The 12,804-nt window shown below is 40.5% G+C and overlaps 1 protein-coding gene across 1 annotated transcript in view; it reads right to left on the reverse strand.

Annotated features, from left to right (window-relative positions):
* LOC136885539 (uncharacterized) overlaps window positions 1-12,804 on the reverse strand; it is a 392,796-nt gene that overhangs the window by 127,696 nt on the left and 252,296 nt on the right. The gene's annotated exons all lie outside the window — the stretch shown is intronic.

Genomic DNA, 12,804 nt, shown 5'->3' on the forward strand with positions numbered 1-12,804 from the left:
GCTTTCTATGCAGTCCACGCATGAAGTATATCAGATACACATACAAACTTCAGATTATTTAAGTATTTCAAAGTCATTCGGTCTCGAATGTGTCTCAGCCTCGTGCACAAACATATACTGGAGGAGAAAACATGGCGACCTCGCCTCTCACCACTACCCTCCAGCGACAGCTCGGTGTCTGTTAAGATTTACTACACTGCCGGCAAAAGGTTTCCGGACAAGCATTGAACTGTTAAAGAATGGACTGAGATTAAAAACAAACAACATACCTATGCAAGGAATTGACAATATGTACACGTTTACTCCCTCAGATCACCAGAACACATCAAACTCTCTTGTCCTCAAAGAAAGCCCTGTTTGCTGCAATTACACTTTGAACTATTGTCGGCATTCTCAGAACAAGTTTTTCTAACACTGATGCAGGTATATTTTGCCAAGCATTCTGCAGGATGTCCCACAGCCTTTCCAGTGAAGGAGGTCACTCTTTTCAGAGTTGCCAGTCCAAGTCCTCACACTGCAGCTCAACTAGATTTAAGTCCGGAGATTGGGGGCCATTCCATTAAAAACAATTTCCCAGAGTTTTAGTTGTTTTGCAGATAATTCATGCAATAGCGAGATGTGTGTCTGGGGTCATTGTCTTGTTGCAGGAGAAACCCACGTCCAATAAGTTTTGGTCCAGACAGAACAGCGTAACGAGATACAATGGAATGGTAGCCGTTCTTGTCCAGTGTTCCTTGACAGAGCCCCCTCCATGTTTCAGTGTAGGTGTTATACAGTCAGGACGCATTTTTTCCGATGCTGAATGTCAAACATTAACTTGTTGCTGTTGCCCGAAAACATTTGAAACCTGGTTACAGTTATATAATCTGTCATTAAACATATTCTGCAGGTACATATGTTTTGTCCGGAAATGTTTGGCCAGCAGTGTATGTCTACTGTAACCAGAGTTGCCAAGTAGTGTACTACACTCAACACGACAAAAGGTTAAAGACTGAAGAAAGTTGTTTGGTAACCTCTCCACAACAAACAAGGATCGCTTAGAACTCGTTAACTCAGCAGAGTGCAGGGTGTGATTGACTGCCGTCTTCCAGGAACTGAGGTCATATTTGGTCCCCAAGAATACCAATATATTCAACAGTTATTGAATTACAATAAAAACTATGAAATGAACAACATTTTGAACTAGTGGGTATAATTATGCATTTCTTTTCCACATCATCATCGTTTATTAGTGCAAACAGGCCCTTAAGGCCGACGATGGAAGGCAAAAGTTACTATTACTGAAGGTCGCAGTAGCCTGGTGCAATATCACCGTCGCTCAATCCAGAGGGCTGAAAGCTGAGCCTGTCACCTTGCTAATATTTGGTTGTTCACTGTCGGCTCAGTTAAAGTAACTCAAGAGCTTTTCATTCTGTCAAAAACGCTAATTATAACGCGTATAACACTATGACGTACCCGCAAATAAATACTCACTGTTAAACTGAGAATGACAAAGTACAGGTAAACCCCCTTATACGCGGATTCGTTATCCGCGATTTTGGTTTTTTTTAATCTAGTGCTGCCATCTGTTAGCAGTACGTGGAAACTGTAATGCCTTAAGGTGGGTACAGACATGCGTGTTGAGCTCTGTAACGTACACTACATCGCACACTAAGATTCAATGGGGCAAGCGCGTCGCTACACGCCTCTTCTGTCGTGTTTGTCGAGACATGAATCGTCAGTTCCGGTCAGTAGAGCTATCAAGTTGCACTTGACAGATTTCGTATTTAAAACTCCGCGTGAAAGGAAGGAAAGTCTGCCTGTCGAAGGAAAGAAGCGTGTACCAAAGCTGTATTCGTTAGAAACACAGACGTTTTGGATCGCTATGAGAAAGGTATTGTCGACGTTCAGCGTGCTTTGGGTCTTAGTGAATCCACTGTGAGAACTATTCATGAAAATGCGGAATCAGTTCGAAAAACTGCTCAATCTTCTACTAACTTAAGTGTGACTAGAGTGACCAATTTTCGCTCAGAAGTGATGGAAAGCATGGATTGGATTGGATTGGATTGAGCATCACAACGAACAAACATGTCCCTCGATCTGGAGCTAATGTCAAGAGCTTGTATGCAGAGTTTAGTTTATTATTGTGTGTTTCAGTATTCATTTTTCAAGTGCATGAAAGTTGTATTAAAATACCTTTCAGAAACGTGATAATGCTTATTTCTTGTAAAAAATACTAAGAATCTCTGCTATTTTAAATTTAATATGTGAGTAAACGGAAACCTAACCCTATATTTTACACATAAAGTGATACTCGATTTACATGAATTCGTTATGCGCGGCAGTTCCACGAAACGTATCTATCACGTATAACGAGGTCTACCTGTACGAAACATGCCATTCTTTATTTAACCTTTCCACTGCCATGTTTGTCCGACTCGTTGGCTGAATGGTCAGCATACTAGCCTTCAGTTCAGAGGGTCCCGGGTTCGATTCCCGGCCGGGTCGGGGATTTTAACCTTAATTGGTTAATTCCAATGGCCTGGGGGCTGAGTGTTTGTGCTGTCCCCAACATTCCTGCAACTCACACACCACAAATAACACTATCCTCCACCACAATAACACGCAGTTACCTACACATGGCAGATGCCGCCCACCCTCATCGGAGGGTCTGCCTTACAAGGGCTGCACTCGGCTAGAAATAGCCTCACAAAATTTTAAAAAAACTGTCATGTTTTACAGATAGAGGATTGCAGATGTGGTGAGGTGATATTTATGGCCGTATGCCCTTCCTGATGCCCAACTTCAGTTGAGATACTGATGAAATGAATGACGGTGAAACATAGTTCTATTAAAACAACCTGTTGGCCGGGCTGAGTGCTCAGACAGTTAAGGCACTGGCCTTCTGACCCCAACGTGGCAGGTTCGATCCTCGCTCAGTCCGGTGGTATTTGAAGGTGCTCAAATACGTCAGCCTCGTGTCAGTAGATTTACTGGCACGTAAAAGAGCTCCCATGGGACTAAATTCTGGCACCTCGGTGTCTCCGAAGACTGAAAAAGTAGTTAGTGGGACGTAAAGCAAATACCATTATTATTATTATTATTATTATTATTATTATTATTATTATTATTATTATTATTATTATTAAAACAACCTGCGTGTTCTGACAACTCGCAGCAAAAGTGCGGGAGTGCTATATTTCCACACATTCCAGCTGGTGTTTCTACAATCACCTTAACGCCTTCTCTACGCTAGGCGCTGTGGAAAATAATATCCATGTACAGGAATCATGAGTGCATAAGCATAATATTAAATAGGAGTAACATTATCGGCTCAGATATCGTAAGACATACTCCTCCCAGACTTTTATCAGTCTATCACCGGACGGCTGGTTCCAATTTTTAAGCGGAGATCAACAACAGAATGGCACATTAGGAAACAGTCGCTGTATTTATATTATAATGAAAATATCCTTTCATATCATTGCCAGTAATAATTAGACTGGCTTGTTTAATATTCTGGGTTCAAATGTGCTGAGGATGGGAGGAATATCTAATAGCATGCTTTTCTTTGGACAAAAAGATAAAATCAGTCGGCTAAAATACGAAGCAGAAAGAAAAAAAAGCTATTTATTCTAAACACAGGACCTGATTCTTAATTTCTAAAATCTTACAGGATTTGGGCAAAATTCAAATCCCGTGTGCCTTAATGAGTAGTTTAATAAATAACACGGATTAAGTTAAAAGATATGCCAGACTACAAGATACTCGACCGAACTCGACAACTGCAGTCGCTTAAGTGCGGGAGATAGTGGGTTCGAACCCCAATGTCGGCAGACCTGAAGATGATTTTCCGTGGTTTCCCATTTTCACACCAGGCAAATGCTGCGGCTGCTTCCTTCCCACTCCTAGCCCTTTACCTGTCTGTGAGTGCGACGTAAAGCAACTGTTTATGTGAGGATGTGTACAGTACTCTTTTCTTTTATTTGGTACAGTATTTAATTTTTTAGATTGCATCAAATACTTTATATTTGTTGTTTTTTCTATTTACAATGTTAATAAATATTTACATTATTGTTCACATTATTTTCAATATTTGTCACATTTTCACTGTTCGTCTGACAATGAATCTCTTAAACTCGACGCATTATTACACTAATTTGGGTGGTATTTTTCATGGAAGCTTTGGAAACAAAGCATTTCACTACGAGCACATTTAATACGTCATGTAGGCGCTGAGCGTTAATGAGACTTCAACCTCATTGCTTCACATGAGAAACAGATGTTGTTCACAAGTAAAAAATAGATCAAGGTCGGATTCAAACGTGAAAGAATAAATTACCAATGCGAATGCCCTACTCCACAGGGACAAGTCAGAAATATATCTGCGAATAAGACTACACATTCTGACATTAGTTATGGTACGTCAAGAACATGAAATGATATAGGTGGGTCAAATGAACCCCAGTATGTAATATTTTCTTTACCCAAGACTTATGAAAGAGGAAGAAGATCCATTTTAGTTTTGGGCTTTTTTTAAAGTTAGATAGAATAGGACTGACAAGTTTTAATTGTGAAACACCATTAATTTATGTTACCCACAGTTATGTTGTGTTCACATTTTTTAAATTATTATCCTGTCATGTTAGTTTTAAGAGATTATTAATGTTCGTATATTATACTATATATGGTCAAAAGGTCCCAAACCTTGACCTAAAGGTTGTCTACGGGCTGAAGATGCCCAAATAATTGGTGAAACATGTACGTGACGTGGTAAGTCTACATAAATTCATGTAGATTCAAACCACATTAAACGTGGAAAGTATTGAATAGATGGTTTTATTAAATTATCCTTGAGATTCTATGCCTAGGATACCACTTAGTCGAGCAGTTCGTCTCCTTTCTCCCAAATATTCCAACCCAAACTTTGCAAGAGATTTCTAACGTTACTCTTTTGTCTGAAATCACCCAGAACAAATCGAGCTGATTTTCTTTAGATTTTATCCAGTTCTTAAATCACGTAATCCTGGTGAGGATCCCATACACTGTACCATACTCTAGTTGAGTTCTTACCGAAGACTTATACGCCCTCTCCTTTACATCCTTACTGCAACCCCTAAATACCCTCATAACCATGTGCAGAGATATGTACCCCTTATTAACCCATTCGCCTCACATTTAAATACCATAGGAGTTCACTAAGAAATCACATTTAAATACCGCTCTGCGGCCGTCGTCATCACACTATTATTTAGAAAATCATACAAAACCAACCAGTAAATATTCCTTTCTGAAAATTTGCATGCAGGATACAGAAGTAATAAACTTACCAATGCCGCTATTTTAGTACGTCTGCTGGGTGTGGTACACCTCAAAACATTCTTCTAAGTGAAGAGCTACGCCACACTTTTTGCACTGCCAGCAACTTTCGCTTCTTTTACCCCGGCTGTAGCACACAACACACCTTCTTGTGACTTTTGATTTCTTCTCTGTAGGGGGAATACGCATGGGAAAGTGGGCCCATAATTTAGCTTGTAATCTGGTTGGGGTGGTGCTCGCTGAAGGTCGACCTCGAACCGAGTACTCCGGCAACTGAACAGTCTCTAGTAGCTGCTGCGCAATGCTAGTTCGGAAGTCTGTGTAGCTCGTCTTTCTGTTAGCAGCGATCTTGTGATACACAGTGAAGGAATTGAAAATACACATATCTAGGAGATAAAAGAATATTTTCCTATATCCTTTCACTGTGCGTCGCATGACGGGGAACAGAGCTGTAACCTGATCCTGAAGGTCAACACCACCCATCCCCTTCTGGTATTCAAGGCCACACTTGGGCTTTATCGCTTCTTCCCTCGGAGTTTGTCCTCTCTTTCGCCTGAGTTTGCCTGTCCCTGTCATGTCAGCTGATTTGTGTTTAGTGGTGAGAAAGCAAACATCCTTGTTATCTTTCCACTTCACACACAACATACTGTTGGCAGCCCACGTCTCATACTCTCCACGTTTTAGTTTCTTCTTACTGATATCGCGAGGCATGTCTTTTCGGTTCTGTCTAACAGTTCCAATTACATTCATCTGCTTGTCGTGTAGCCTTTTGAATAAATCTGGGGAAGAATACCAGTTATCTAAAAACAATGTATGTCCTCGGCCTAACAAGGGTTCACACATGTTGAGCACGACGTTTGTACTCGCTGGCAGACTTGGATCCGTTACATCATCACCTACATAAATTTTGAAAGACAGACAGTAGCCAGAACTTGATTCACAAATTTTGTAAATTTTTATTCCAAACCTAGAACGTTTAGACCTATTACACTGGACATAAGAAAGGCGGCCTCTGAATTTCATTAGACTTTCATCTAGAGCAATGTCTTGTGAAGGTAAATATAATTCTGAAAATTTGGAGCAGAAATGTTGTATTATAGGCCTAATCTTTCTTAGTTTGTCACTACTATCGACTTGTTCATCGTCAACAAAATGTAAAAATCGTGAAATTATAATAAATCTTCCCCTGCTCATGGTTTCACGAAAAATTGGAGTGTTTATACACCTGTTTTTACTCCAGTATAACTGTATTCTTGACTTTCGCACTTGTGACATTAGTATAACTAACGCAAAATATGCCCTAATTTCGTCGGGTGTAGTCTCAAACCATTTGTCATCGTCTTTCAACTTTTTTCTGTCAGGATTGCTCAACTGTTTTGCTGCATATGAATTTGTCTCGACAGATATATTGTCAAACAAAGGGTTCATGTATTCACAAAAAACTGAGAGTTCAGATAGTGGTTGCGTATCAAACTTTTTCAATAAATTTTCACTAACCCCACTGTATTCACTAAACTTATGTACAACAGGTTTATTGTCACTTTTTGTCCAGTTCCAGTCAGTCAAGTTAGTCTGTGCCGAGGTACGAGCTCGTTTCGAAAGACTCGGCACACCGTAGTTATTTGCTTCACTTTCCGTGTCATCAGAACTATTATACGCATCGCTAGTACTCGAACTAAGGACTTCAGGGTCTATTTCGTCGTCACAAACATCACTGCCTTCAATATCACTCTCTAAAACACTATCTATTAGCTTTCGTATTCCTTCTTCATCAACACCAGCATATCTGCTTGACGCCATGATGGCAACTGACATGAGCGAAATTATGTGAAGAAAGATTCTCTTATCTCTTGTTCCGGAAGTGTGCGAGAACCTGGTGAAAGGGAAAAAACCGAAGCCACATGTGTAAACTTCAGCTCAGAATGCATACAAGTGGCGTCTGTGGGTTATTGACTGAACTATATGAATTGATGCACAGCTGTGCATCGCCGCGAGCAGAGCTCGTCATTTGATTCATATGCCACGAGTAACTATGACGAGCTAGGGTCGTCAAATGATGCGATTGGGTTAACAATCATATTTATGTGATTACCCCAATGAAGGTCTTTCCTTATATTAACACCTTGGTACTTACAATGATCCCCAAAAGGAACTTTCACCCCCTCAGCGTAGTCTTTAAAACTGAGAGGACTTTTCCTATTTGTGAAACTCACAACCTGACTTTTAACCCCGTTTATCAACATACCATTGCCTGGTGTCCATCTCACAACATTATTAAGGTCATTTTGCAGTTGCTCACAATACATCATGATGTCACCACCAAGTGCCCCAACAACCTTTAACCCCTCCCCGTGTAACACCTGCAGGGGTAACCATCCAGTCTATTCTCACCGATGCAAAGGACGTCCCACACCTCCTTCAAATCATCCCGGAATTAATAGACCCAATTCGCACTACCGACCCACCAACCACGCCCACCTATTCACTGTTTCCCCACCCTACAAATTGAGAATCTGGTCAGATTTGTTATAATCTCATTGCTAAATATCCATCCATGCAATAGGCACCTAGTTCTTGCATATCTTCAGGATGCAGCTAATCAGACACTCAATCTCCGTTTTCTCATACATATTCAAGCTTGAATACTAATTTCAACTTCACACCCTTACCCAATGTCGGTGGGGGACACAGACGAAGAATACACCCACGGTAATACCTGCCTGTCTGTCATAAGAGGCCTTCTTATCCTCACAAAATCTCTTCATGAATGCACTGTATTGCATCTTGCATTCAGTGGACTACTTCTACCAGTTTTCTTTTTAGATTTCTCTACGACCAAGCTTGATAGCTGCAGTCGCTTAAGTGCGGCCAATATTCAGTATTCGGGAGATAGTAGGTTCGAACCCCATTGTCGGCAGCCCTGAAGATGGGTTTCCGTGGTTTCCCATTTTCACACCAGGCAAATGCTGGGGCTGTACCTTTATTAAGGCCACGGCCGCTTCCTTCCCACTCCTACCCCTTCCCTGTCCCATCATCGCCATAAGACCTATCTGTGTCGGTGCGACGTAAAGCAAATAGCAAAAAGATTTCTCTACGAATTTGTGCTTGGCTACTATTGTGCTATTAGCTCCACAATTTATTATTGTTGTTATTATTATTTCTCCGTGCCTTTCCCAGAAATTTCTGGATTGTGTTTATTAAATCATGGAAATCTGAAGAAAATGTCTTAACTAGAAGATATGTCTTTCATTTTTCGTTTATGATGCAGGACCATTGCCTACATTATAACACAAGGCTTTGAAATAGAGCCCGTAAGACTCTATCAAAGTGGTCACATTGAAGTTCAATGCCGGGCCACTAGGATCACATTTTTGCCCCCTGTTAGCAGGTTCGCGTCTTGAAACGTGTTTATTAAGTGAGTTGCTTGTTAATGTGTGCATTTGTCTGATGTTAAGCACTTGCAATTCCAGTCATGGTTTATTCATAGAAATTAAAGGTAGTGGAATTTCGTTTCACAAGATTCCCATGGATGCTCACTGGATGCAGAGGAAGCATTACGCAGTTCGGCCCCGCAGTGTAGAGGGCAATGCGTCCGCCTGCCACCCGGCGGTCCCGGGTTCGATTCCCGGCCGGGTCAGGGGTTTTTAATTGTAAATGATTAATATCCTTGGCTTGGGGACTGGGAGTTTGTGTCGTCCTTAACGTTTCCTCACTTTCAACACTTTACACTTCCACCATTTACAAAATACACACAGGTTCCTCACATATTGTGCAAGTAGAGGCAAAAGATATCTCTGGGTCGACGCCCTGAACAAATAGGATTTTTAAAAAAAAAGAAAAAAAAAGAGATACGACTTCCAGCTGATAAAACTAGCCTCTGTTCCCAAAATTTGTCACTGGACTTCTTTCGTAATCAATGCTACCGTGTCCGGCGATCATTTGAAAGGCCTCCTCAAACACATAAATCTTCAATTATTAAACCAATAGGGAAACTAACCTGAAAAGTAATTTGCCCAACAAATTTGGAGGGAATTAATGTAGCAAGAGTGAAAAATGTTGTATTTTCTCCTGAAACAATCTCTGTTTTGAGAAGTATGTATCTGGTTTGTCCCGAGAGCATTAAAGACAGAGACAGTTTAAAAGAAACCACTTGTTTTATGGAGCATTTTATAAAATGGTTCATTGCGCATAACGTCTGTAGCACGGTGCATGTTACATATTCCAAGAATGAGAACAAACTAGCATTTTTTAGCACTGAAGATGAGTGCCTCACTTCGTTAATAAATGATTTCCTTTCATATATTAACAAAATTCAAATGCATTCAGAGAAAGTGAAAAGATTCACGAGGGAAATTGTCAGGCATTGATCTTGACTACCTAATCCAATGTGGCCTGCGTAAAATACCTCATAAGTATACATTTGTATTGACAAGTAACCTAACGAGCTACGACATCGAGCTCCTCTTCTACTACCTAAGGCGCAAAGCGGGATACGATGACACTGGACGGCAATGTCATGCCTTAACGCAATCAAAACAACGCTCCATACTAGGATTATTGCGGCATCAAAACATGGCATTGTTGAGCTGTAGAATTAAGAGAAGACCCACACTGTACGAACCAGTTTACTGCAATCAAGAGAGTCCCATATGGGTGAAAAATATAGAACACATGAAATTCGTGAATATGTGCGAATTCTGCAGCTTCCTGAGCACATAATGTCTATCATTACAAAACCCTTGCTAGGTAAATTACATCAAATCTGCTTGAACAATACTTGGTTGTGGAGAGTCGGCTACTATTATATAAATATGATTAATTTGTTTGAAGATAATCCGTTAAAATGCCTAGTATTTCTGTAACGATGGTAGCATTATACTTAGAACAAAAGGACTGTTAAAACTGCTTAGAACATATTATCTATTCTCAAGCTACTCAAACTCCAACATTGTATCTTATTCGTTTTCAAGATCGAGGAGCCCTCAGATACCCGAAATCATTGTCTGTGTCACCTCTGCTGTGCAGTACTTGCCCCGAAAAGTGTCACTAAAAACTGTACTTTTTTTCGAAAGACCTGTTCATCAGTGAAATTAAGTGTAGAAAGTGTAAATACAATAAATCACCTCTTTTCCTACTCCAAAAATTAGTGAGACCTGTAGTAGACAACATTCCTTCGAGCCACTCTAGCAGAAGAGAGAAAGTTTCCAACTTGATAAGAATCCTCTCAAAAGGAAAGTTTTGGAACTTCAATGACATATCCAAGCCGATGAAGTACTGTCAGTACTCACAAAAACATTCATCTCAGTTTATTTAGGAAACAGTTTACTTATTGACATACTGTATACGGTCATGTGAACACAAGGGGGCAACAACGCGATCCCAGTGGCAGAATGGTGAACTGGGATTCCACCCGTTTTCATGAGTGCATTTCAAGGCCTTGTATTATAGCGAAGTGTTGCCTACGAGATATACAAGGCCGGAAAGTGGACCAATAGAAATGCGGGTCACAAGTAGTTTTACGAACGTCCGCTAGAGGTCTCGACATTGTGCTATGCTGTTCGCGCTAAATACATTCAGTTAATAGTACATGTTGGTTTTTAAAGCCGTAAAAAACTACAAATAATGAAGTTAGGACCACCTAAATGTGATTTAGAGTGATTGGATGTAAAGTAAGTGATATTTGGAATTATTTTAGGCGAATCAAGTGCAATTAATAATGAAAGCAATACATTAAAATGACTTGCCATGATCACTGCTCGTATCACTCACATTTTTAAGATCTTCCAACTTAAATGCTTTGTCCTGAAGTTCTTTTCCAAGTCAAAAGCATCTGTAATTTTATGAGCTTCATTGTCGTGTATTGGTTTTAAATGTTTTGTAATGAGAGTTACAGTCAGTGCTCTCTGATCATTCTCATCACATCTGAATTCCTCAATGAACATTGGAACAACAAAAACCTTAAGGTTTTAAACTAAATTTGTATTGCCCAGACGACGTAAGGAGTGACACGTAAAATTCAAAATATTTTGCAGAAAGTACACAAATTTGCTTGAGGGGTAGCGTAATGCTTCACGATCTTTCATCCTAATGAGGTACATCAGTGGACTGTCAGTAGTTTTTTTTTTGCCAGTGGATTTACGTCGCACTGCCACAGATAGGTCTTATGGCGACGGTGGGATAGGAAAGGCCTAAGAGTTGGAAGGAAAAGTCTGTGGCCTTAATTAAGGTACAGCCCCAGCATTTGCCTGGTGTGAAGATGGGAAACCACGGAAAACCATCTTCAGGGCTGCCGACAGTGGGATTCGAACCCACTATCTCCCGGATGCAAGCTCACAGCCGTGCGCCCCTAACCACATGACCAACTCACCCGATACTGTCAGTAGTGGCCGAGGATATCTGTCCCAAGCATGATTCACATTTGGAATTTTCTTCCGCAACTCGAACAAGATAACTACCTATCATGGCCAAGGAAAACAACTCCAGAGTGAGAGGTTTCTCTGAAAAGGCATGGTGTCATTCTTAATATCAACAGCATCTAAGATAATATAAAACTTGCAGATATCTTAGGTCTATTAAAAATAGTACATTTAAAATAAAATACAATAATTGCAAATTGATTAGCTAGCTTACCTTCAAGCGTCTCATAAAATAATTCCAAAACTGTTCTTGGTCAAGATTACGATTATAGGGTACTCTGGGCTTGATAGCCATTTCATCTATGATAAGGGATCATAACGTTTCCTCCACACATGTCGAATTCATGGCTTTGTAATGGAGCCTTTCCTTAATGAGGGATGTTATTCAGTTTCTCCATTTGAAAAGCCGACATAATTCTTAAGTGTCTTTTGGTGCGGAAGTTGGAGGCAGTGAAGTGATCTAATGAATCTGTAGCCCATAATCTGAAGTCTTGATAATTAAAATGTAAATTAAAGACTCTGGATGACATCCCAGGCGACCAAAGGGAACCTAATTTGCCCCCCCCCCCCCTCCCCTGGACGAGTTGGGAGCGCGCAGCTGTGAGCTTGCATCTGGGAGATAGTGGGTTCGAATCCCACTGTCGGCAGCCCTGAAGATGGTTTTCCGTGGTTTCCCATTTTCACACCAGGAAAATGCTGGGGCTGTACCTTAATTAAGGGCACGGCCGCTTCCTTCCCATTCCTAGGCCTTTCATATTCCTTCGTCGCCATAAGACCTATCTGTGTCGGTGCGACGTAAAACAAAAAGAAAAAATATCCTCCCCCCCCCCCCCCCCCCGCGTGACTGAATAGAGCTATTCTCCACTTCTCCTTTAAAACTGGATCGGCAGGAAACGATTGAAAACTCCAATGTTCTCCTTTCTTTGACGAGTTGGACTTATAGTGCGATATACAATATTTTAGGCCTATAGTGTTTATTAAATCTACTTTGAGTTCATTTGAACACTAACGATCAGTGAAATTTATATGTAAACGTATTAAAAACACTTCTCTCCATATTGTTAATACACTACAGCACATGCAAACTATA

This window comes from Anabrus simplex, chromosome 14 (assembly GCF_040414725.1).
Source record: "Anabrus simplex isolate iqAnaSimp1 chromosome 14, ASM4041472v1, whole genome shotgun sequence".
NCBI lineage: Eukaryota > Metazoa > Arthropoda > Insecta > Orthoptera > Tettigoniidae > Anabrus > Anabrus simplex.